Raw genomic sequence first — 25,286 nt, forward strand, 5'->3', positions numbered from 1 at the left:
CACTCCACACCTACAGCCACTACATCTGCTCCCAATTGTGGTAGGTTGGAAAGTGTTAAATAACCAATATACAACCATGATCTGGTCAAGAAGACAGAATCCAAAATAGGTAATTCACCAGAGAGAATTTAATACAGGGAATTGGTTAAACAAATTTTGGAGGACTGAAAAATCAGAAGAACGAGGAAATGCAGAAATAATAACCACAGGAAACAGCTCTCAGTCCTAAAGCTGGAGACAGAGGGTGGAGGTGGGGTTCCCGGGCCCTGGAAGCTCAGAGGAGGGGCCGAATCCCCACTGCCACCGGCACCTCTGCCCCCGGCCAAGAGGCTGGTTCCGTGAGAACCTCATCCTATGCATGTGACTGTCGGCATGGCATCCCTGAACCTACACTACGTGGGAGCTCAGGGGCAGAACTTGAGGGAGCAGAGGTGAGCTGGCCACACAGCTTCCCAGGAGCAGGCCCCTCGAGGCACAAGGAAAATGGTTGTAACTTTGCAGTTGGAAGCCTTGGCTAATATCTGAGACTGAACGTATCCTTCTCGAATGAAGGTCCTTCTATACCTGGAAGTTACTGTAGACTTTCCCCTGAGAGTCGCCAGGGAAGTGTAGGGGCTGCCACCCAGCACCGCAGGGCCAGGGAGAACTGCCCCACGGAGCACAGGTCAGGAACAGGGCCAACAACAGAGGGTCTCTTTGTTAGGGGAAGCACACTGCCTGAAACCATCCACCCTGGCCAGGAACCATGGTCACCATTTGCGTGAGTTATTTTACGACAGGAGGTCCTGATAAGGAACATGGAACTAACAAGCCACCGCGAACAGGAGAAATTCAGGAAACGTCAAAAGGAGACACCGCATGTCCTTCCACCTCCCAGAATCCTTCTTGCTTGAGTCCATCTTGGCTGAGCAATGCTTGCGCCACCAGGAAGGACCCTGAGTCAGAATAATTTGCCAGAGACAACCCAGAAACTAACCCCATCACCATAAGACTTGAGACGGAGCCACGTGGCAGAGCAGTCCTCTGGGTTCCCTTAGCCTCCTGCTCTCCGCCCCAGCGCCCCTTCCCAATAAAGTATCATGCTTGGTCAGCATGTGTGTCTCCTGGGACAATTCATTTCTGAGTGCTAAGACGAGAGTCTGCTTTCAGGTCCTGGAAGGGGTCCCCCTTCCTGAGACAGCTTTGACACTGCCACCCACAGGCCTGGTTCACCTACTAGGTGCAAACCTAAGGCGCCAGCCCCACAGTAGACACACACTAAGTGGAATTGTTATTTTGAACCTGGACCCCCTGCATTGGGAGCATGGAGTCCTAGCCACTGGACCACCAGGGATGACCAGTCATTCAAGAATTTTAAAGTTTATGCCTCAGCACTGTGGGAGAACTGGTGATATTGTGAATTATATTGTGAATTATAATAAGAAATGTACTTGATTTTCATCCTGTTTCTGGCACAGAGCTCTGAAAACCCTTGGAATTTCCTCAGTGATAAGAACAATAAAGGCGCCACTATCTTAGCCTATTTCTTTCAGCCACACTTGAGGTTAAAATGAAGTGACTTTTGGAAAGTACCTAAGGATGGGGCTGGTTGTCAGGGCAACCAACCAGATGACTGGAAGTTTGGACAGTTAAGCCCCACCCCTTCACCTCTGAGAAGAGGAAATGGTTTAGAGGTTGAATCTACCAATAGCCAATGTTTTAATCAACTATGTTTACATAATGAAGCCTCCATAAACACCCAAAAAGGGTGGGGTTTGGAGGGCTTCCAGCCTGGTGAACCAGAATAACACATCCATGGGTACTGTGCTGGCCTCAAGACTCCCCAGGAGCAGAAGCTCCTGCCTTGGAGGCCTCACTCCATGTATCTCTTCATCTGGCCGTTGACTCATATCCTTTCATGCCTTTTGTAATAAACCCATAATCTAGTAAGTAAACTGGTTCCCTGAGTTATCTGAGCCACTCTAGCAAGTTAATGGGACCCACGATGGGGTCGTGGGAACCTCTCATGTATAGTTGGTCAGAGCACCGGACATGCACTGACATCTGAAGTGGGGTGGGCCGTCTCGTGGGATTGAGCCACCAACCTGTGAAATATGGCCCTATCTCTGAGTAGGTGGTGTCAGAACAGAGTTAAACTGTAGGACACCCAGCTGCTGCTGGAGAACTGGTGTCAGAGCTATAGAACACAACATCCCTGAAATGAGTGCTTCGTAGTTGTACTGAAGCATGAAATCTGAACCTCATGCTGTGGGGATGGTCCATGAGAGTGCATCAGTCAGCTGGTAGGGGAGGTTGGAAGGTGCTTGGCAATGGCTACACCTGGGAGTGAGAAGGACCTGAGTATAAACCCTGCCTCTGATGCTAAGTGACCTTGGACAAGGCTCTCAACCTCTGGACTCCTACCTCTCCTCTATAAAACAAGAGGTAATGTGTGCCTTGTGGGGTTGCAAGAAGGGCACATAGAAGGGCTCCAGGATGGTGACTGACCCTGACACTGTAACCAAAGGTGGGGCCCGCTCACCACTCAAAAGCAAAAGGGAAGTTTGCTTTATTTTGGATGCCAGCAACCTGAGGCAGTTGGGGGAGAGCAGACTCCTGTGTAAAGGTGACTCCCCACTCTGACAGTCAAGGGGCTAGAGCTTTTATAGACAGAGGGAGGGGACTCCATGCAGAAACAGCATAGTCAGCTCTGACCGTCATCTTGAAATTGGTCATCAGTGGTCCGACCCGCGTCATCTAGATTGTTTTAAGTACAGTCAATCTTCAGTTCCATAGTCAGTTTGTTTTCATTTCCTTGAGGCCAGTTCTCAGAATTGTGGCAGCTTAGGTCCATGGCAACAGTCTGGTCATCATGTAGTTAAATTATTCCACCCCGTGGGGATTTCAGTGTCTACAAGACAGCTCACAGGATATGGCTCAGAATATTATCTTTAAACCGGGAGGAGGAACTAAGATCCTTTGACTACGCTCAATGACTAAATTATTGTTATTTGGTCTCCTTTGATTGTTTTCCTGTGTTTGCATCTTCTCACTTCTCCGATTAAACTTATTGTTTGGCTAAAGTTTTTCCATAGACAAAAGGCAGGCAGAGGATATGGGGTGGGGGGGTTGGTAAGAGCCGTAGGATCCTGCTCCGTTTCAACATTGTGCTGCTGTTTTCCTGATAAGCACACTCGGAAAGAGTGAGAAGTATGAGTGAGGAAACCCAGCCCAGGACCATGACCCAGCATCGGAGGCAGGTTGCTAGGATACCGAGGCAGGTTGGAATCACTGGTGGGCAAGGAGCCACGAGCTGCTCTGGGCTGGAGGACCACTGAAAAATTTAGAACAAGAAGTCTTGGGCAAGGAGGAAAGACCACTTTCAGACTCATGGGCATTTCTTGAAGAGTTTTGACCTGGGTTAACTATCCTTCTCTCCAGCACTACCCCCCTAGGAAGCATTGATGATTTCAAGATTCACAACAAAATCCTTCTAGTCACCTGGCCCCTGAGCTCTTCCACCTCCTCACCCACAGTCAGAACCAGTGGCTTTAAATTTGTTTATCTTTGACCCAACCATGTATATGACTCAGGACACACATGCACCATGTATACAACCTTCAATGAAATAAAGCTTTATCGTGACACTTACCCTTCCTACACACGTTGAACTCTGCTATTTCCTATTCTGTTCTACTTCATTTTTATAGATGTACTAACTTAGTTTGGGACCTTCCCTGGCGGCTCAGATGGTAAAGAATCTGCCTGCAATGCGGGAGGCCCAGGTCCAACTCCTGGTTGGGAAGATCCCCTGGAGAAAGGAATGGCTATCCACTCCAGTACTCTTGCCTGGAGAATTCCAAGGACAGAGGAGCCTGGCAGACTGCAGTCTGTGTGGTCGCAAAGAGTCAAACACGACTGAGAAAATAACACTTTCACTAACTTAATTTTACAAGTCTTCATGACTCCAGTTCTAGAGAGGAGGAACCAGCAAAGGTGCCTGAGAAGAAGCAGCCAATGAGGCAGGAGAACAGAAAGCCTCTGCATCACTTGACCCAGGTATGCACCCTCTCATCCCCTCCTGTCTCTCCTTCCTCTAGAACCCCAAACCCAACCACCTTCCCACCTTACCCAGGGACTTCTGTCCCTTGACCCCGCCATCTGCTCCCTGCTTCTCACCCCTCCTGACATCACCTCCTCTTTGTCTGGCTTAGGTTACACAGCTCAGAACGCTCATCCGCTCATTGATTCATCCAATAAACAGCCACCCAGGACCCATACTGTGCCAAGCACCATTCTAGGTGCTGAAGATACAAATGCCCTGCTTGTGAAGCGCTTTTTATTAAGGGCAACAGACAATAAACACTGAATAAAGCCGAACACTGAAGCTATTTTAGTATAGCAACCAGTGCAAAGGCCTGAGGCAGCAGGGTGTCGGCAGGTCCCAGGGACAGAGCAGAGGCCAGTGAGAGCAAGAGAGTCACAGAGAGGGAGTCAGACAGGAAACAAGAGACAGATGGTCTCATAGGCCATTCCAAGGACGTTCCAAGGGTTTTCCTCTGAAGGAGGTGCTGCCATTGCAGGGTGTGGGGAGAGGAAGTGTCCTGACCTGACTTGGGTCTCCAAAAGCTCCCTCTGTAGGGAAACCAAGGAAGAGGATGCAGTTTAAGTCTTCCCTGGTGGTCCTGTGGTAGGAGTCCTACCTGCCCATGCAAGGGACACAGGTTCAATCCCTGCTCCGGGAAGATTCCACATGCTTCAGGGCAGTGAAACCTGCATGCCACAGCTCTGGAACCTGTGCTCCAAAACAAGAGAAGCCACCAAAACGAGAAGATCAAGCACAGTGACTGAAGAGTAGCCCCCGCTCTCTGCAACTAGAGAAAGGCCTCGCACAGCAAAGACCCAGGGCAGCCAAAAATAAATAAATAAAAACTTTTTAAAAGAGACTATTGGATTATTCCTGGTGAGAGATGACGGTGCTTTAGACCGGGGTAGTAGGCAAGGAGGATCTAATTAGGAAGGGTCAGGTCAGTCTAATAGGATTCGGTGACAGTTCAGAGTCAACAAAGCTGTTGGCCTGAGCAGCAGAAAGTATGGAGTTGCCTTTTACTGATATGTGGAGACTTTAGGAAGAGACTTTGCTAGTGAGGAAATCAGAAGTCAGATTTTACATCCATCAGTCAGAAATCCAAGTGAAGGTGGAAATCCAATACGTGGTCAGAAGTTTAAGATGATGTTCATCCCAGTGATTCATCTCGTAGGTATGGAAATGGAAACCCCCACCCAATGGAAATGCTTATCTAAGAACACTAGGAGATGTGAAAACTGTGTTTGTAACAGCTGTTCATAACAGCTTATTATTGCAAACAGCATGCCAGGAGCTTATGGAAGGAGAGTGGACAAGTAAATTTTTGTTTATTCCCCTCCCCCCCACCCCACACACACGATGAAGTACTATATAGCACTGAACACATATAGGTCTGAGTCATGTTTTTAAAAGGGCTTCCCTGGTGGCTCAGATGGTAAAGAATCTGCTTGCAATGCAGGAGACCCAGATTGGATCCCCGGGTTGGGAAATGGCAATCCACTCAGTGTTCCTGCCTGGAGAATCCCATGGACAGAGGAGCCTGATGGGCTATAGTCCATGGGGCTGCCAAGAGTTGGACACAACTGAGTAACTAACACCTTCACTTTCATCCTTGTAAAAGGGTAAGTCAGATCATGTACTCCTCTGCTCAACCCCCTCAAGGGCTTTGTATCTTCCTTGGATGGAAAACCAGTCTTTTTTTTTTTTAATGTTACTTTTTAAATTTTTTATGTATTTACGGCTGTGCCGGATCTTCACTGCTACGTGCAGGCTTTAGTTGCGGCGAGCCAGGGCAGCTCTCTAGATGCGGTGCCCAGGCTCTAAAGCACGCAGGCTTCAGTAGTTGTGCCACAGAGGCTTAGTTGCTCTGAAGCATGTGGAATCTTCCTGGACCAGGGATCGAACCCGTGTCTCCTGCATTGCCAAGCAGATTCTTAACCACGGGACCACCAGAGAAGTCCCTGAAAGCCAGTCTTTACAAGGGCTTGCAAGCTCTCCGCCCGATCTGGTCTCAATGAACTCTCTGTCCTCATGGTTTTCCTTGTGGCCGAGGCCAAGCAGGCAGCCACCTTCCTGTTCTCCTGTCTGAGAAACCCTCCCCCATATACACCCAGATATGTTTCTTACTGCTCTTAAGGTGCCATCCTATCAGTGAGGACTCCCCAACTGACCTCCTCATTGCTGTCTACCCCCTTCACCTGCTTGCCTTCTTTCCCAGCCAGATCACCCCAATTTGTCTCCCCCAAGGAGAACACAGGCTCCTGGAGGGCAGTTGTTGTTCAGTTGCTGAGTCGTGTCCGACCCTTTGCAACCCCATGGACTGCAGCATGCCAGCTTTCCCTGTCCATCACCAACTCCCGGAGCTTGCTCAAACTCATGTCCATTGAGTCAGTGATGCCATCCAACCGTCTCATCCTCTGTCATCTCCTTCTCCTACCTTCAACCTTTCCCAGCATCAGGGTCTTTCCCACTGAGTTGGCCTTTCGCATCAGGTGGCCAAACATTGTTCAGTTGTCCTGCCACCAGGGCCACCTCCAGGGTGGCCAAGCCTCTGCCCAGATATTCTTTTTCTGGTCTCCTGTCTAGGTGGACGATTGCAGACACATTAAATCATCATGTCAGTGTCACTCCCACAGCTCAGTCTCCCGTGATCCCACACCAGGCGGCAGTACAAGCTGACTCCTGGAACTGAGGCCAGGCCACAGGGCCCAGAGCTCCTGGGGTCAACTTCAGGCAAAGGGTACAGGATCAGAGATCCACTGAGCGAGGGGTGGGAAAATGGGGACCCAGCTCCGTTCTAAAGGTAACACTGCCTCACACACAGAAGGGATCACGAAAAATTATTGTGAAAATACACTGAGCTTGACCTTTTTTTTTCCTTTTTCAGTCCTTTCCTGTCCAAGTTCTGGCTAAGAGACCACAAGAATTCACTTAAACAAAGGCTGTCCACCTCAGCATGCAATTTACCAGGTCACACAGAAAGGAAGTCTCTGAGAACAGTAGTGGGTGTCCCTGTGAGCCCAAGGTTGGGTCATCTGGAGGCATTATTCAGGGAAACAGAGCATCTTGATTTGCATGAATGAGCTTTCAGGACCCCCAGGGTTCAACTGAGCAACAGGGAACTGCTTCAGCAACATAGAACATCTCAGGATTGCAGAGGACTCCAGAGCCTGGGCATCAGAACTCCCTGGAGCTGGATGTCCAGCCTTCGACACCCACAGTAGAGAACAGGGTATGTAGATTCCTGCGAGGCAGAGGAGGGTCCCTGAAAACCAGAGCCCGGAGTATTTGCAATGAGGCGGGCAGAGGTGGGGGGATGTGGATCCTGTGAACACCATGCCGGGTGTCCACCTGAGCACAGAGTTTTCCAGACACCAGAAAGTCAAGGGCGATTTCCAGACCAGACCCTTCTGCCATCAGCTCAGGGTGCCCAATCACTGTGGACAAGCCACAGGGGTGGATGAATCACAAAGCCGTGTAGGTCAGAGCTGGGGGTCCTCCAGCTGGGATCGATGGGGATCTGTGTCGGTCTCAACTGGCCGGCGGCAGGAGTCAGACTGGGGAGGGAGGAGGCCCACTTCTCTCATGAAGAATTCTCAGAAGGCCTCTGCCCACTCCCAGGACAGCCAGGGCGAGGCCCAGAGCCAAGACAAATGCTCTGGGTGACAAAAGATGGAATTTCCCCACCAAGGAAACCGGGAGGAACTTAACGTTCTTTTCTGAGAGAAAGAAGATAGTGATGAGAAGGCAGAGGAAGGAAGGTGAGGAAATAGGGAGGGACAAGCAACCGGGAGCTGGAACCAGGCTGCAGAAAGACCTCAAGAAGTTCATTTGGAAAGAACAGGTGGGCACCTGTCCAGCCTGGAGCCCTCATTGTGCATTCCCTCCATCACCCCCGCCAGGCACCTGGAAAGCCGGCCACAAGCACGGATGCCTCTCGGTGGGGGGAGAGGAGGTTGATTTTGAAGTAAAGGAGAAGCTTGCTAGGTTGGCAAACAGGATCGTCGCGGAGAGTGGTGATAAGATTGCTGTTGGCCCGAAGCAGGAAGTCAGGGCCAGTTGACCAAGAGAAGCACGGGGAGGAAGATGTTAGACTTTCCACAGTGAAGTATGAAGAAATGAGGCAATCTTAGCTAAATGGTGAGAGTTGTGCGCTCCCAGCTGCCCAGCGTCTCCCTTCTGTTCTTTTTTTTTTTTTCTTTAGTGACTAACTTAATTGTGACTGTCTCTAGTACCCACAAGCCAATGAAGCCTGGAAAAACTTGACACATAAATAAGCAGGATTCATTGTTATTTCCACTAGGAATATTTCCAGCAGTGTAAGTGGTCTTGATGTGCTTAGCTTTCTGATATGCAGAGTCCTTCCGATGAAGGATAACACGAACCCTGTGTGCTCAGCCATGTTCTGCTCTTTGCGACCCCACAGACTATAGCCCGCCAGGCTCCTCCGTTCATGGGATTCTCCAGTCAGGAATACCAAAATGGGTTGCCATCTCCTTCCCAGGGGAATCTTCCCGACCCAGGGATCAAACCCACATCTCCTGTGACTCCCGCATTGACAGGTGGATTCTTTACCACTCAGCCACCAGGGGAGCCTGCAACACAAAACGCTCTTTTCCCCTCTTCACTGAGGATGCTCAGCTTTAATGCACTATGAAGTTATAACACTATAAAGCATCAAAGCAAAGTAAGGTGGAGAGATTATCTTTATCAATATGTTGTCTAGATGCTTCATGATTCCCAAGCCCAGACCCTTGTGAATCCTAGAAGTAACAGAGCTATGAATAAAAACTGAAATGGCTATCTGTTTCTATCGAGTTCTGAGCATAACCTCATAAGTCCCTGCTTTGGGCCCTTGGGTGCTGGTTTTTGAGTAATACCCAGGGAGCACTCTCTGTGTAGTTGTGGAAGATGCCCATTGGTGATGGCATGCACTACAGCCCTGAGTCAACCTCATCACTGCTCTGAGCCTCCCTTACCTTACCATCAGTGGAGACCCCAAGACCTACCTCCCAGGTTGTAGGGATTAAACAGAAAGCCCCTGTGATGGTTAATGTGATATGTCACTGTGTTTAGACCCTGGTGCCCAGACATGCAGACAAACATTATTCTGGGTGTTTCTATAGGGCTGTTTTTGGATGAGATTTACACTTAAATCTATGGACTTGAGTGAAACAGACTGCCCTCCATAATATGGCAGGGACACGGCCCTCATTCAATCAGTTGAAGACCTGAGTGGAAGGCAAGATTGCCCTTCTCTGAGCAAGAAGGCATTCTGCAGCAGGCAACCTCTGAACTTGATCCACAGCATCAGCTCTTCCTGTGGCTCCAGGTTGGCAGCCCACCCTCTACTCAAGACCATCCCCCCCACCCCCAACCCAGAGCTGTTGTGAAGCTGAAAGAGATAAGCTTTGCATGAAAATTGTGGTTTGTTGTTTTTTTTTTTTTTATCAGCTGTGGGTCCTATCAGCTCTTCCTGTCTAGGCACCCAGAGTCAACGTAATTCCCAAGCAGCCCTATGGTGCGGGCTGTTCCATCTGCATAAACAGCTTCTATAATTGCTCCTCCAGGTGGGCAGGGTTGTGCCATCTTGTGGGTGTAGGACAGCCAGGTGAAAAGTCATCACCTCCTTCCTCTGGGAGAGAGGTTCGTTGCTGGGTTGAACTTTCAGAGGTAAAATCTAAGTATACACGGAGGTAAGGGAGTTTGAACATGGGAATGCCCTTGGAAAGGGTCTGGCCGAGGAGCTCAACTCTAAGTTGGACAACAGTGGTGTGAGGATGGGGGCCATTTGCACAAGGACACCTGGGGACAGAGAAAGAGCAGAGCCCTGGCCCACTGCCCTGCGGTTTCAGGTGGCTTTTGTCAATGAGAAACAAACAAACCGGTTGAGGAACTTTCTCTAGATCACACTGCAGCTGGTGGTGGGGCAGGACATGAACACAGATCCTCCCCACTTGAACCTAGGCTCTTCCCACGGCTCTTGGAGGGGAAGGTGAGAGAAGCGGGACCCAGACAAGCCTGCCCGGCTATGTGCATTTCTATGCTTCTGTGCTTCTCTTTTTGATTCTTCTCTTTTTTTTTTCAATCTTGCCAAATTGGCACACATATTTTTAGTCATACTTTTTTTTCCTACAGTTCAATGAATTTCTATGGACAGTGTCTATTTAGATATTTCTTATCTTTTTTTCGCATTCATTTTATTTTATTCTAATTGAAGGATAGTGGATTTACAATGTGTTAGTTTCAGGAGTATAGCACAGAGATTCAGTTTTATATATATATATATATATATACATATATATATATTCTTTTTCAAATTCTTTCCCCATTCAGGTTATTATAGAATACTGAGCAGAGTTTCCTGTGCTATTCAGCAGGTCCTTTGGGTTTTCTATTTTAAGTATAGCATGTGTATACATTCATTCCAAACTCCTACTTTATTCCTCCTCTCTTTATCTTTTTTTAACATTTAAATTTGTTTTTAATTGAAGGATAATTGCTCTACATTATTTTTACAACTTTTTATTTTCCATCAGGGTATAGCCGATTAGCACTGTTGTAATAGTTTCATATACATATACATGGATATGATATGTATGTATCATATGTATGTATGGATACATACATATACATGGATCCATTCTCCCCCAAACCCTCATCCCATTCAGGATGGCACTTGACATTGAGCAGAGTTCTTTGTGCTATACAATAGGTCTTTGTTGGTTATCCATTTTAAACATAGCTGTGTGGACATGACCTTCCCAAAGTCCCTAACTTACTATTAACAATTCTGCGTTGGTTTCTGCCATACATCAACATGAATCAGCCATAGATAAACATATGTCCCCTCCCTCTTGAACCGCCCTCTCTTTGATTTCTCTTGAACCAAACCACCACTTTGCAATTCCTTTCCCTCCCACAGTTCCAGCCAGATCCACATCATTGAAATGTCACTCAGCACACATTTATGGAGTGCTCTCAACAGGCAAGGCATGAAGCCATCAGATCTAAAAGGAAACACACTCCCCAGACGTGGTGGGGGACAGGGCCCTTAAACCAGGAAATGGACAATTACAGTCCAGAATAAGAAGCAATCTGACACTGCCAGATGTGGATGTGAAAAGCATACAGAGAGACGGTCTTTGGAAGCTTCCTGAGAAAGTGACCTGTAAGCTGAGATCCCAGGTGGTTAACTGACTGCGACAAACAGTGCAGACTGGAGTCTTTGTAAACCCCTAATGGGATCAAGGGGCTTCCCTGGGGGCTAAGTGGTACAGAATCTGCCTGCTAATGCAGGAGACACGAGTTCAATCCCTGGGTTGGGAAGATCCCCTGGAGGAAGAAATGGCAACCCACTCTAGTATTCTTGCTGGGAAATCCCATGGACAGAGCAGCCTGGCGGACTATAGCTTAGGAGATCCAGCAACCCCTGGAATGGGTGGATTCACCCAAGGAAAGGGAGAAGAAAGGGGAAGAGAAAGAGGAACACCAAGATTTAAGAAACCAGTGTTCCAAGCCAAGGCAGGATGGGGGAATCAAAACTCACCGACAGCCGCCATTGTTTGGACAAAGAGCTGGTTGCTGACCTGGCATGAATCTGCTTCCTGGATCCCTGCACGTGGGAACTAGACAGACTGCCTGGTTTTGCAACCGCTCACTCCCTGGGTGTGGATTGTACTCAGCGTGACCACACTCAATCTCTCTCCCTTGGTTTCCTCATCTGTCAAATGGGCTAGTAACAGTGCTTACCTCTTTGAATTGTTGTTCTGGGTATTCAGTGGGTCACTTACACACAAGTGCTTAGAAAAGCACCTGACAGGTAGAGTTCCATAAACATTCTGTTAAAAAATATGACAGGGGAATTCAGTTCAGTGTTTAGGAGTCCACACTTCCTCTACACAGGGCGTGGGTTCAATCCCTGGTGAGGGAACTAAGATCCCACATGCTATGAAGCATGGCCAAAAATTTTTTAAAAATCGTGAAACTGGCTAAGAAGTGAAGGAAAGAGTAGGGGTCATGGTTTGAGGCTCATCTTTCAAGGAATTTGACTTTGCAGTGGGGGAGAAAAACAGCAGTTGAGGGTGATGTGGGGTCAGGGGAGGGTTTGCTATGAGTGAGTGAATGTTTGTCGCTCAGTCGTATCCAACTCTTTGTAACCCCATGGACTATAGCCTGCCAGGCTCCTCTGTCCATGGCATTTTCCAGGCAAGAATACTGGAGTGGGTTGCCATTCCCTTCTCCAGGGGATCTTCCCGACCCAGGGATCGAACGCAGGTCTCCTGCATTGCAGGCAGATTCTTAACTGTCTGAGCCCCAAGGGAGCCCAGGTTTACTATGCCAGATGGAAAAATCTGAGCATGTTGGAATACAGGCTGAAGGGAGTCAGGAATGAGGGGAAGGTGGAAGACTTGGGGGTAGAGGGCGGAGGTAGAAAGTTTCAGGTTCCAAGAAAGGGCGGGAGAGAGGTGAGGTGAGGCTGAAGCCGGTCTGTGGGCAGGAAGGTGGGGGTGGGAGGCTGGGGCAAAGGCTTCTGTTGACTCCCCAGGGTGAGATGATGTCGTTCCGGAGAACGAGGCAGTGGGCGGGAGGCCAGCAGAGAAGGGTCAAGATGCCCTTGCGGGGAAATGGAGAACCTCTTCCAGTCTGACCAGCTGAGAATAACCCCTCACCTGGCAGGATGGTTTCCCAGCACATCCTTGTCCCACCCTCCCAACAGCCCCAAGGGATATTCTTGTCACTCCCCCATGTGGGAAGGAAACCCAGTCTGAAGGTTAAGACAGCAGACTTAGAACCAGGTGCAATGTGGGACTGTGCACTAGGGCTTTCCTAAGGCTTCTTGGAGACACGTGCACACACACACTCACACACATACAGATGCTCACACACATACACACACATATACACACATACTCACACACCCTCACACACATACAAAAACATACACACTCACACCCTCACACGCATACACACACACAGACGCTCATACACACTCACACACACACACATGCTCACATACCCTGACACGCATACACACTCTCACACACACACACTCACACACACATACACACACACATCCTCAAATACACACTCACACACACACACACACACACATACACATACAAAAACATACTCACACACCCTCACACACATACATACATATACACACACACATACTCACACATCCTCGCACACATACAAAAACATACATACTCACACACCCTCACATGCATACACACTCACACACACATACAGACGCTCACACACACCCACACACATATACACTCACACACCCTCCCACACATACACTCACACACATACACACACATACTCACACACCCTCACACACATACAAAAACATACACACTCACACACCCTCACACACATACACACTCACACACACACACATACACAAACACATCCTCACATACACACTCACATACCCTGACACACATATACACTCTCACACACATACACACACACTCACACACATACAAAAACATATACTCACACACCCTCACACACACACCCTCACACACACACACACCCTCACACACATACACAGTCACATACATTCACACATCTGCACACACACTCATACACATATACACTCATATATTCTCATGCACATACACTCTCATACACCCTCACACACTCTCACCAAAACTCTCACACACACATACACAGTCACACGCACACACCTTCCCTGAGGGCCTGGCCAGTGGGCTGCCGCCCACTATGTCCACCTTCCCGGCAGACTGCAGCCTTATTACCTGTTCCAGGATGACCTCTAATCTCCCCTCACCCAGGAGAACATTAGTCACTTATTCACAATGAAGAAAACCAGGCGCAGGACAGACGATGGGAATCATGGGCTAACATCTGCATCATCAGGGCGCCGTGTGAGTGAGCCTGCTTCTATGTGCGTGGAACATTTCCAGAAGGGTGAGCAAACTCTCCAGTGGTTGCCTGGGGAGGGGAGCTGCTGGCTGGGAAGGAGGGAGATTTTTGGTGCACTCTCTTCTGTGCCTTCTGAATTTTGAAACAGCTAAATGAGTCATACACACATTAAAATAGAAACCCGTGCTTTGACCCCTGTGAGGAAAACCCTATTTACAGCACACCCTGTGGCTGAGCTCCATGATGATGTCGTGAGTGGAAGCCCACGGTGCGCCCCTGGTCCCTCTGGCCCTTCCTCTATCTTCCCCTGGGCTTCTAGTCCACATCTTACCCCCTCGTCAGGCTCTGGCCCTCAGGCATTCCTGTGACTCTGAACTGCAGGAACCAGGAACCCAAGTGTGGGTGACGACAGCTCCCCAAGGACGGCCAATGAGGATGTGGCGGGCAGACCACGTCAGGTCTGTGATCCGGGTCTTTCCTCATTGGTCTCATTGGGTCACCACAATCTCTCTCACTCTGTTAGGTCTAAAAATATAACTGTAAGGAATTCACAGCAAGAAGGCTCTGAAGGATTCTAGGGACCCCAGGAACAACCACCCTCAGGAGGCCATGTAACAGGAAGGGGACAGTGCCCAGGATCCAGGGTGCAATCACCTCTCGGGTGGGCCGCCTCTTTTTCTGCTCTTTCTGGGCCTCTTCCTGCTTCTGCCCCTCGAACATAAGGCCTAGCCCATCCCCAGCGCTCTGATGTGGCCACAGCCCTGACACCAAAGCCCATCATGGGCCCTGGTCAGCCTGTGGTGCTGAGGCTGAACCAACCATTCGTGGCCAAAGGAGGCAAGGCCACGTGGTTTAGGACAAAATCCTGCAGAAGAGGCTTCGGGCCTTCGGTCCCATGTTGTTGTTGTTCAGTGGCTCAGTTGTGTCCAACTCTTTGCGATCCCATGAACTGCAGCAGGCCAGGCTTCTCTGTCCTTCACCATCTTCCAGAGTTTACGCAAACTCATGTCCCTCGAGTCAGTGATGTCATCCAACCATCTCATTCTCTGTTGCCCGCTTCTCCTCCTGCCTTCAATCTTTCCACGCATCAGGGCCTTTTCCAATGAATTGGCTCTTCAGGTAGCCAAAGGATTGGAGCTTTAGCGTCAACATTGGTCCTTCCAGTGAATATTCTGGGTTGATTTCCTTTAAGATTAATTGGTTTGATCTCTTTGCTGTCCAAGGGACTCTATGGCAGACCCCAAGTCCCCAGGGTACCTGTAATCTGGGAGCCATAGTTCTCCCCCAGCTATCCTGGCCTCACCTGACCTCTGGGTACTGCCTCTCCTGGGAAGTGTTCTTGTGAACAGAGGGGAGGAGACCTTGCTTGAATCTGAGAGCCAGAAGAAATACCTCTGATATTTGTTGTGAGGGAGAAGATCCAGGTTTATAAATACCTGACACAAAGGACCCACACAGGCGTACCCCGCCTCCCAGTCTCCTCTGCGGCCACAGCCCCTGGCAGCCACCCCACTGGCTGATGTTGCCAGGACTCCAGCAGTGGTGAAAATATTTGGAGCTTTTGGGCAATCCATGCACATAAAAAGAGAAAAATAAACTCCAGAAGCAGCATGGAATTTTCAGTCGAAACGTTCTAGATTTTATTTCTATATCTGCCACTTACCAGCTATACAATCTTAGGCAAGTCCTTTAAAGTCACTGAGCCTCAGTTTCTTCATCTGTGAAGTGGGAGTAACAATACCCTAATTCACAAGGTTGACATGAGGATTAAAAGAAAGAATGTGAATAACAAAACATGTAGTAGATGCCTCACAAAAGACTGGCCCCGCCCCTCCACTCTCCTCCTACCTTTCCTGCAGGAAATTCCCTGCACTTAAGTCAACCAGAGTCAGTTTCTGTTGGCTAAAACCAAGAACACGCACTGACAGAGCCTGGTAGAAGCCAGAAAAGTTGCTTTCCCAGCCTCATTTTAAACCAGGGAATAGGCATGTGACCTAAGCTCCACCCAAGACAACCAACTGAGGTTTAAAATTTTGAGTGAAGAAAGAGTGTGAGGAGGCAGGTACCAGTAGGGCTACGTTTCCTGGCAACGGAGGAGATGGAGGCATGGACCTCTGGGGCTTGAGGACACGAGGTTCCTGTGTCTAGGGGACCCATGTTGGCCGTATGAGATGCCCTGCCCATGACTAGGGATGGGGGCGCACCTTCGCTGGCCTAGTAATAGGTCTGTGTGGCTTGCAAGCTGGTCTCTTGGCTCTTCTTGGAAGTTTCCTGGGCATCAAATATCCTAAAATAAATTATTTTTCTGACCAGGAGTTTTATATTTTGCAGCTACAAACACTGATACACACACTCACAGAAGCTACCTGATTTATTGTATTTCAGATTTAATGAGGTATAATTGACATACAAAATTGTAAGATATTTAAGGTGTACATTGTGGTTATTTGATAGACATATGCATTATGAAAGGATTACCCCATCCAGTTTATTAACATATCCATCACCTCATATATTTATCTTTTGTTTTAGGGGCTTTTTTTGTAAGAACATTTAAGTTCTACTATCTTGACAATTGCAACTTTACAGTACATTGAAGTGAAGTGTTAGTTGCTTAGTCATGTCCGATTCTCTGCGACCCCATGGACTATAGCCCGCCAGGCTCCACTGTTCATGGAATTCTCCAGGCAAGAATACTGGAGTGGGTTGCCATTCCCTTCTCCAAGAGATCTTCCTGACCCAGGGATTGAACCCAGGTCTCCTGCATTGCAGGGGGATTCTTTACCATCTGAGCCACCAAGGAAGCCTTATAATGCATTGTTATCACCTAAAGTCATCATTAAGTCACAGCTTATTAAAAAGCAGAGACATTACTTTGCCAACAAAGGTCCATCTAGTCAAAGCTATGGTTTTTCCAGTAGTCATGTATGGATGTGAGAGTTGGACTATAAAGAAAGCTGAGCACCGAAGAATTGATGCTTTTGAACAGCAGTGTTGGAAAAGACTCTCGAGAGTCCCTTGGACTGCAAGGAGATCCAACCAGTCCATCCTAAAGGAAATCAGTCCTGAATATTCATTGGAAAAACTGATGCTGAAGCTGAAACTCCAATACTTTGGCCACTTGATGTGAAAAACTGACTCATTTGAAAAGACCCCAATGCTGGGAAAGATTGAAGGCAGGAGGAGAAGGGGACATCAGAGGATGAGAAGGTTGGTTGGCATCACTGATTCAGTGGACATGAGTTTGAATAAACTCTGGGTGTTGGTAATGGACAGGGAGGCCTGGCACGCTGCAGTCCATGAGGTCGCAAAGAGTCGGACATGACTGAGCAACTGAACTGAACTGAAAGTAACCATGTTTACATTAGATCCTCAGATCTTATTCATCTGAAAATTTGCAAGCTTTTACCAACCTCTCCCTATTTCCCCTACCCACCACACACACCCAGGCCCTGACAATTAATTTTCCACATTCTGTCCCTATGAGTTTAACTTTCTAAAATTCTACCTATAAGAGATAACATGGAATATTTGTCTTTGTCTGTCTGGCTTATTTCACTTAGCTTATAGCCCTCAAGTTTTGTCCATGTCATCACAAACCATAGGATTTCCATCTTTCTCATGACTGAATAGTATTTCATTGTGTATATATCTTCTTTATCTATTCATCCATTGAGGGACATTTAGGTTGTATCTGTATCGTGCTGTTGTGAGTATGCTGCAATGAACATGGGGCTGCATATATTATTTCTCTGAGATCTTGTTTTCCTTTCCTTTGGATAAATACCCAGAAGTGGGGCTGTTGGATTATATGGTAGTTCTATTTTTAATGTTTTGAGTAAACTTCATACTAATTTTCATAATGACATATTAGGGTTTTTTGGTGGAGGAGGCCGGCATAGTATACAGGACTTCCTCAACTAGGGATTGAATCCATGACCCCTACCTTGGAAACTCAGAGTCTTTTTTTTTTTTTTTTTTGGCTATGTTGGGTCTTAGCTGTGGCACGTGGGCTCACCAGAGAACATAGGCTCAGCAGTTGCAGCACACGGAATTAGTTACTCTGAGACATGTGGGATCTTAGTTCCCTCACCAGGGTTCAAATCCATGTCCTCTGCATTGGCAGATGGATTCTTAACCACTGAACCACCAGAGAAATACCAGCCATTACTTTTTTGAATAAACTTTCTGTCCTTTTCTCCCTCTCTTCTCCTCATGGAATTCCTATAAAGTGAATATTGGTCCACTAATGGCATCTCACAAGGTATCTTTAGGGTTTCCCTGGTAGCTCAGCTGGTAAAGAATCCACCTGCAATGCAGAAGACCCCAGTTTGATTCCTGAATCTGGAAGATCCACTGGAGAAGGGATAGGCTACCCACTCCAGTATTCTTGGGTTTCCCTGGTGGTGCAACAGGTAAAGAATCCACCTGCAATGTGGGAGACCTGGATTCTATCCCTGGATTGGGAAGATCCCCTGGAGAAGGGAATGACTACCCACTCAAGTATTCTGGCCTGGAGAATTCCATGGGCTATAGCCTACTGGGTCCTGTGGGATCACAAAGAGTCAGACACAACTGAGCAACTTTCACTTTCACAAGCTATCTTTACCCCTTTTTTTTCTTTTGTTTTTTTTGCTCCTCTAATTGGATGAATGCCAATATCATGTCTTCAAGTTCACTAATCCTTTCTCCTACTTGATCTAGTTTGCTATTGATCCCCTTTATTGAATTTTTCAGTTCAGTAACTGAATTCTTCAGCTCTGTGATTTCTGTTTGGTACTTCCTTATATTTTTCTAATTCTGTTGAAACCCTCACTTTGTTCATGCGTTGTCCTCCTGACTTCAGTGAGTCTCTTTATGACCATTATTTTGAACTCTTTATCGAGTAAGTAATTTATGTCTGTTTCTTTATCTTGTTATCTTTCTTTTTTGAAGCATGTTCTTCTGTTTCTTCTTTTTCCTTTACTTCCCATGTTGTTTTCTGTGCAATAGATAAAACAGCCACCTGGCCCAATCTTGACAGGCTGGTCTCAAGTAGCAGATGAACTTTATCATTCAGCTCAGCTCAGCTCCTGACAGGCTGGTTCTTGATTATCTTTCAAGCCTCTGTGATTGTTCAAACTGCATTCTTTGTTCTCCATGGCTCCCAGTAGTTGAGGATATGCTGAGACCTGTCAGTGTCCCAAAGTCGAAGATCTCTGTCTGATGTCAATCTAGATTCAGGTTGATTGGAAGCCAGACTCTGAAGCAACAGTTTTTAAGTTATGCAAATAGGACTCCTTCAGGGAAAGACTGAGAAAAGGACATTTCTGTCTACTCCCTCTCCACTAAGCCTGGAGGTGCATAGCTCATTAAGAACTATTTTTTCGTTTGCTATAGTCTTGTGGACCCTATGGATGCAAGTCCCATTGACTTTCAGAGCTAAGTGTTTTGGCGGGCTGATCTCAGGTGGCCTCAGCCTGCAGTGGCTTGAAACAGGGCTTCAGTTCCCAGCCAGATATCGAAGCCAGGTCACAGTGGTGAGAGCACCACATCGTAAACACTGGACAAGTGGTCATTGACAAGACCCTGGCTCCTCAGCTTTGCAGAAAAGAATTACCACAAAGACAGAAAGTAGTGAAGCGAGTAAAGAACTTATTAGGAGGAAAAGAGTACAGTATGTGTGGATAGACACATGGGCAGGCTCAGAGAGAGAGTTGCTGAGTCGCACCCTCATGGAAGTTTGAATCATGTATATGGGACATTTCTTCCAGGTTTCCTTTGGCCAATCATTTTGATTTGCCTGGTTCCAAGTCAATATTTGGTACATCTCAGGGTCCTCCCATGTGTCCATGCTCATCTCTTAGCCAAGATGGATTCTAGTGAAGAGGCCTATGGGTAGTTGATATCACTTACTATGAGGTGGCACTCCCTCCCTTTTAAACTTCCAAGGAGCCTTTCTGGGCATATATAGTTGAAGAGGTCTCCTTAACTTCAAGAATGAGGAATATATGGCCTTTTATCTCTTATCTGGGCAGGGCCCAGCCTCCTCCATCATCCTGCACTTATAGAGTATCTGCTATCATGGAGTTTCTGTCCAGAGGGGAGACACTGTTCAACCTAGGGCCCATCTATCTCCTGTCTTAGGCCCATCCCCAAAAGTGGAAGTCCTAAAAGCTAGAGCACAAGATATTAGGTCCAAAGCCTTGACTCCCGAGGGGGACACTGGGAGTTGAGTCCCCTCCTGACTGCATAGCACTGTGTAGGATGGGGTTTATGTCTCAGTCTTTCTACTCATTTTGATGTGGATATTTTCCCATTCATCCAATGTATAGAATTCACTCAGCTGATTTCTGCAATTTTTTATGGAATTTTTGCACATGTTGCTATAGATTTGCTGTGCTCATAGGAGAAGGTGAGTTCAGAAACCTCCTACATCACCTTCTTGGATCAAGCAGTACTTGATTGCTTTTAACACAGTCATTTACACGCCATTAAGTTTCACCAGTGTGGGGTTTATTATACAACATCCACCGTAAAAACTCCCTAGTAGCCACAAGTATCTCCTTTGTTAGGAGCCTCTGCTTTCCTTGTCAACTGTCTCTGAAATAAGATACACCAAGGAAACTTGAAGAGACTGGTCTGCTTAGCCCAGGTGGTGCTAGTGGTAAAGAACCCACCCACCAAAGCAGGAGACATAAGAGACTTGGGTTCAATCCCTGGGCCAGGAAGATCCCTTGGAGAAACAAATGGCAACTCACTCCAGTATTCTTGCCTGGAGAATGCCATGGACAGAGGAGCCTGGCAGCTATAGTCCATGGGGTCACAAAGAGCAACTTGGCACAGTCTGCTTGTAGCAAAGGGGACAGAGGAAGTCTGGATGAGCCTGTGGGGTTCAGTGAGGTTCTTCAGAGAAGGTAGCAGGCTTTGGACACATACACATCTACATGTATGCATGCTAAGTCACTTCAGTCGTGTCCAACTCTTTGTGATGCTATGGATTGTAGCCCATCAGGCTCCTCTGTCCATGGCATTCTCCAGGCAAGAATACTGGAGTGAGTTGCCATGACCTCCTCCAGCGGATCTTCCTGACCCAAAGATCAAATGTGCATCTCCCATAGCTCCTGCACTGCAGGCAGATTCTTTACCTCTGAGCCACCAGGGAAGCACCACATATATATATATATATATATGCGTGTATATAAAATATACTGTTCATCTCTCTGCCTGAAGGGGCTCTTTATCTGTTTGTTCATTAATGTGTCCCAAGCATCTAGAACACCTGGAACACAGTAGGTGCCCAGGATACATTTATTGAATGGGGGATGAATCTATTCAGCAGATTTTTTTTAAGCCTACTCTTCACCAGACCCCATGTCATGTCTACACAAGGAAGATAGTCTTCGCATCTTGAAGCTTATGGTCAAGCTTCTTATCTACTGAAACTATTATAAAGTACATTGAGAAATGAATGAAAGTAATGTACTCACCTTCCCAGGGAATGTGGGATCTTTACAGAGAAACTTTTTTTTTTTAATTTATTGATTTTAGTTGGAGGCTAATTACTTTACAATATTGTAGTTGTTTTTGCCATACATTGATATGAATCAGCCATGGGTTTACATGTGCTCCCCATCCTGAAGCCCCCTCCCACCTCCCTCCCCATCCCATCCCTCTGGGTCATCCCAGTGCACCAGCCCTGAGCACCTGTCTCATGCATCGAACCTGGACTGGTGATCTGTTTCACATATGATAATATACATCTTTCAATGCTATTCTCTCAGATCATCCCACCCTCACCTTTTCCCACAGAGTCCAAAAGACTATTCTATACATCTGTTGGTGGGAATGCAAACTAGTACAGCCACTATGGAGAACAGTGTGGAGATTCCTTTAAAAACTGGAAATAAAACTGCCATATGACCCAGCAATCCCACTGCTGGGCATACACACCGAGGAAACCAGAACTGAAAGAAACACACGTACCCCAATGTTCATCGCAGCACTGTTTATAATAGCCAGGACATGGAAGCAACCTAGATGTCCATCAACAGACGAATGGATAAGAAAGCTGTGGTACATATACACAATGGAATATTACTCAGCCATTAAAAAGAATACATTTGAATCAGTTCTAATGAGGTGGATGAAACTGGAGCCTATTTTACAGAGTGAAGTAAGCCAGAAAGAAAAACACCAATACAGCATACTAACGCATATATATATGGAATTTAGAAAGATAGTAACAATAACCCTATATGCAATACAGAAATACAGAGAAATTCTTTAACCCAGAGAGTGACCCTTGGACTTCAGGATTTCAGCCAAGCTATTTCTGGGCAGGGCAGCCTTCTGGGTACAGCTCAGGTTACACCTTCAAGGCTACCCCGCCCACGCGGCCAGCCTGCCAGAGCCTGATCAGAGAAAGGAGTCCTGAAGTGCCTGCCCTCCTTCATCCCTCCCTCCTTGTTAAAAGGATCCCCTCCAGCAGCAAATAGAGAGGAAGGGGTGCCCAGGGAGGGGCTAATCACGGAGGGGCAGGTGGGGGTTGAGGGAGACCAGCTAGGGATGGTGAGGCTCCCTGGGCTTCTGACCCAAAGTCAGAGAGCAAGAGAGCCCAGGAGGAGGGGCCCACAAAGGTGAGCCGGCTGGGGCACAGGGCACGTGGAGAAGGTTGGAAGGTCTGCAGGGGCAGATGGAATACTCAGCATATGCTCTTTACCTTCCTTTGGTCAGGCTGGGAACCTGAGGTGCGAGAGTTAAATCTGGGGGTCTGGACCCCGTCCCAGGAGGCAGCCTAAAGGTATCAGAGCAGGACAGGAAAGACACACAAGTAGCCTTCAGTGCCAAGGACAGGAAACCAGTGGCAGCGTGCTTTTCTGACCGTCACCACAGCAACCGCCCTGCCCTGCCTTCCAGGCTCACATCCAGGCAATGGCTGGCAGTCACTTTTTCCATCACCCGCCCCTTCCATTCCTGTCCCTCCTTCCTTCCTCCTTGGCCCCAGTGATTTCCCATGATGCATCCACTCCCAAGGAGAACAATGGATGGCAGCTCTGGGTGGAGGGTGGAGCACTCGGGCAGGGACAGAGATCGGGAAGGGGGTGATCTGAGTGAAGTGGCACAGGGGTGCCAGAGGACCTGGAGTGATGGGGAGAAGATCACAGGGGGTCGTGGAGAACTCTGGTCCCTAAACTCCTAGCCTCACACCTAACATGAGCACCAAGAAACCAGAAGAACTCACAATAGCCAGATTCATGGGTTGGCTATCAAGCTGGGAGATGACAGATTAACTTTACTCCAGGGCAGAAGATGTTATTTTATTGTTGTTGTTGCTTAGTTGCTAAGTCTTTTCAGACTCTTTATGACCGCATGGACTATAGCCCACCAGGCTCCTCTGTCCATGGGATTTCCCAGACAAGAATAATGGAGTGGGTTGCCATTTCCTTTTTCAGGGGATCTTCCAGACCCAGGGATCCAACTCGAGTCTCCTGCATTGGCAAGAGGATACTTTACCACTGAGCCAGCTAGGAAGCCCTCAGGGCAGAAGACAACATGAAAAAAGAGGGCTAAAAACCTGTCCCAGAGGAAGGGGGGAGCAGTCCCTCCAGCCAGCTCGCTTGTCATGACAACACCATCTACTGAGACCTGGGGAAAGAGGATGGGCGTGAGGGTTCCCTGAGGTCCTTGGGCGGTCAACATAGCTGAGCCCTCAGGGTGCAAGAGTTCCGCCTCAGGTGACCACCAGCTCAGAGGAGCTGACCACCCTGCCCAGAACTTTTGAGCAATGAAGCTGACAGGATGGGTGAGAATGCTGGTCTCTGGTAAGGAGAGAACGCCTATAAACTAAGGTAGGGGCTTAGGAGAAGCTAAGCAGGGACCGTGCACCCTTTCTTGCATGGGAGAATTGATGCAGTTTCCAAGACAACCTGCGAGGCAGTTCACACGCAGAAGGCAGATAGTTCAGTTGTAAGAACCTGGGGCAGTCTTCAAAGACAATTAGAAGAAAGTGTGTTCTACACCAGAGGTTGGCAAACAGGGGAGCAACCTGAAAACCACATGAGCAGATTCTTAAACATAGAGATTCCTAAGGCCACCTTCACCCTCCGGACTCTACCACCGGAGCGGCTGTGCTCAATCTCAGCTGCACTCGAGGATCACCCCAAGGTCCAGGGGGACCCCCAAATCTATATAATTAGAATCTGCAGGGGGCAGGACCTAGGCATAAAGTCCACTGAGCACCAATGTAAGATCAAGGCTGAGAATCAACCCTCTGCCACGGGCTGGGTCTGTGTATTTAACATCCTCAAGTTGGTCTCTCTCTGTTGGCAGGTATTTGGGAAACTCTGCTAAAGGCAATGTTCCCCCAAGCAGTGAGTGTGGGCCACCAAAGGAGCCAGAAGAGGGGGCCCAGAGACCAGGGAGCAGAGGGCTAGCCAATGACCAGACAAGATGACACCCAGTGCTTCTCTTCTGTCCTGTGGCACCTGGGAAACTGCAGAACTTGGGCACTGGTTGGAGGGACAGAGCTCACCAGACCCCCACCCCTAGCATCTAGCCAGCTCTCAGTTTAACACCATTGCTCTTCAGACACCCTGAGAAGCAAACCACCTGCAGCATAGTCCTGCAATGAAATAAAATCCAAATTCTAAGGCAAGACATAATTTAAACATTAATTTTTTCTTTGTCCTTTTGGGTTCCTTCCTCCCCTTTTTGCATATGTGTGTGTACGTACATGTGTGATGTCTCTGCATTAATCCAACCTCCTCTTCGATCATGATCTTTCTTAATCTCATAAGGGTCGCAATTCCTTAAGAGATAAACTTCTTTCTTAATCTTGTAAGATGATAATCCATGACTGTGCTTTGCGCCTGTGGATCTGGATCGTGTAAACTGTCAATAACCTGTCATTTAATGTACAGCCCCCTCTCTCAAACCTTGTTACACAACCATGTAACCTCTAACAGGCCAAGTGAAGTGAAGTCGCTCAGTCGTGTCTGACTCTTTGCAACCCATGGACCGGAGGCTACCAGGTCTCACTCTTTGCAACCCATGGACTGGAGCCTACCAGGTCCATGGGATTTTCCAGGCAAGAGTACTGGAGTGGGTTGCCATTTCCTTCTCCAGGGGATCTTCCCGACCCAGAAATCGAACCCAGGTCTCCCACATTACAGGCAGACGCTTTACCGTCTGAGCCACCAGGGAAGCCCCTAACAGGGCAAACAGTTCTCAAAGCTTTCTGAGAGGCTGTTCTCAGGTTATAACCCCACAGTTTGGCACCAATAAAAATCTCCCATTTCTTTCTTAGATCAACCAGTTAATTTTTGTGTTAACACCTGCA

At 47.7% G+C, this 25,286-nt stretch overlaps 1 long non-coding RNA gene across 2 annotated transcripts; it reads left to right on the forward strand.

Moving 5' to 3' along the window:
* Window positions 1-13,681: 13,681 nt before the first annotated feature.
* LOC122423920 lies at window positions 13,682-24,556 on the forward strand. 2 transcript variants are annotated; one of them, XR_006264242.1, is made up of 3 exons: window positions 13,682-14,011; window positions 23,401-23,796; window positions 24,278-24,556. It is a non-coding gene; the product is annotated as an uncharacterized LOC122423920 (long non-coding RNA). The 2 variants fall into 2 exon arrangements; XR_006264243.1 differs by having other exon boundaries at window positions 23,401-23,769.
* Window positions 24,557-25,286: the final 730 nt, after the last annotated feature.

Source organism: Cervus canadensis, chromosome 21 (genome assembly GCF_019320065.1).
Source record: "Cervus canadensis isolate Bull #8, Minnesota chromosome 21, ASM1932006v1, whole genome shotgun sequence".
NCBI classification, from domain to species: domain Eukaryota; kingdom Metazoa; phylum Chordata; class Mammalia; order Artiodactyla; family Cervidae; genus Cervus; species Cervus canadensis.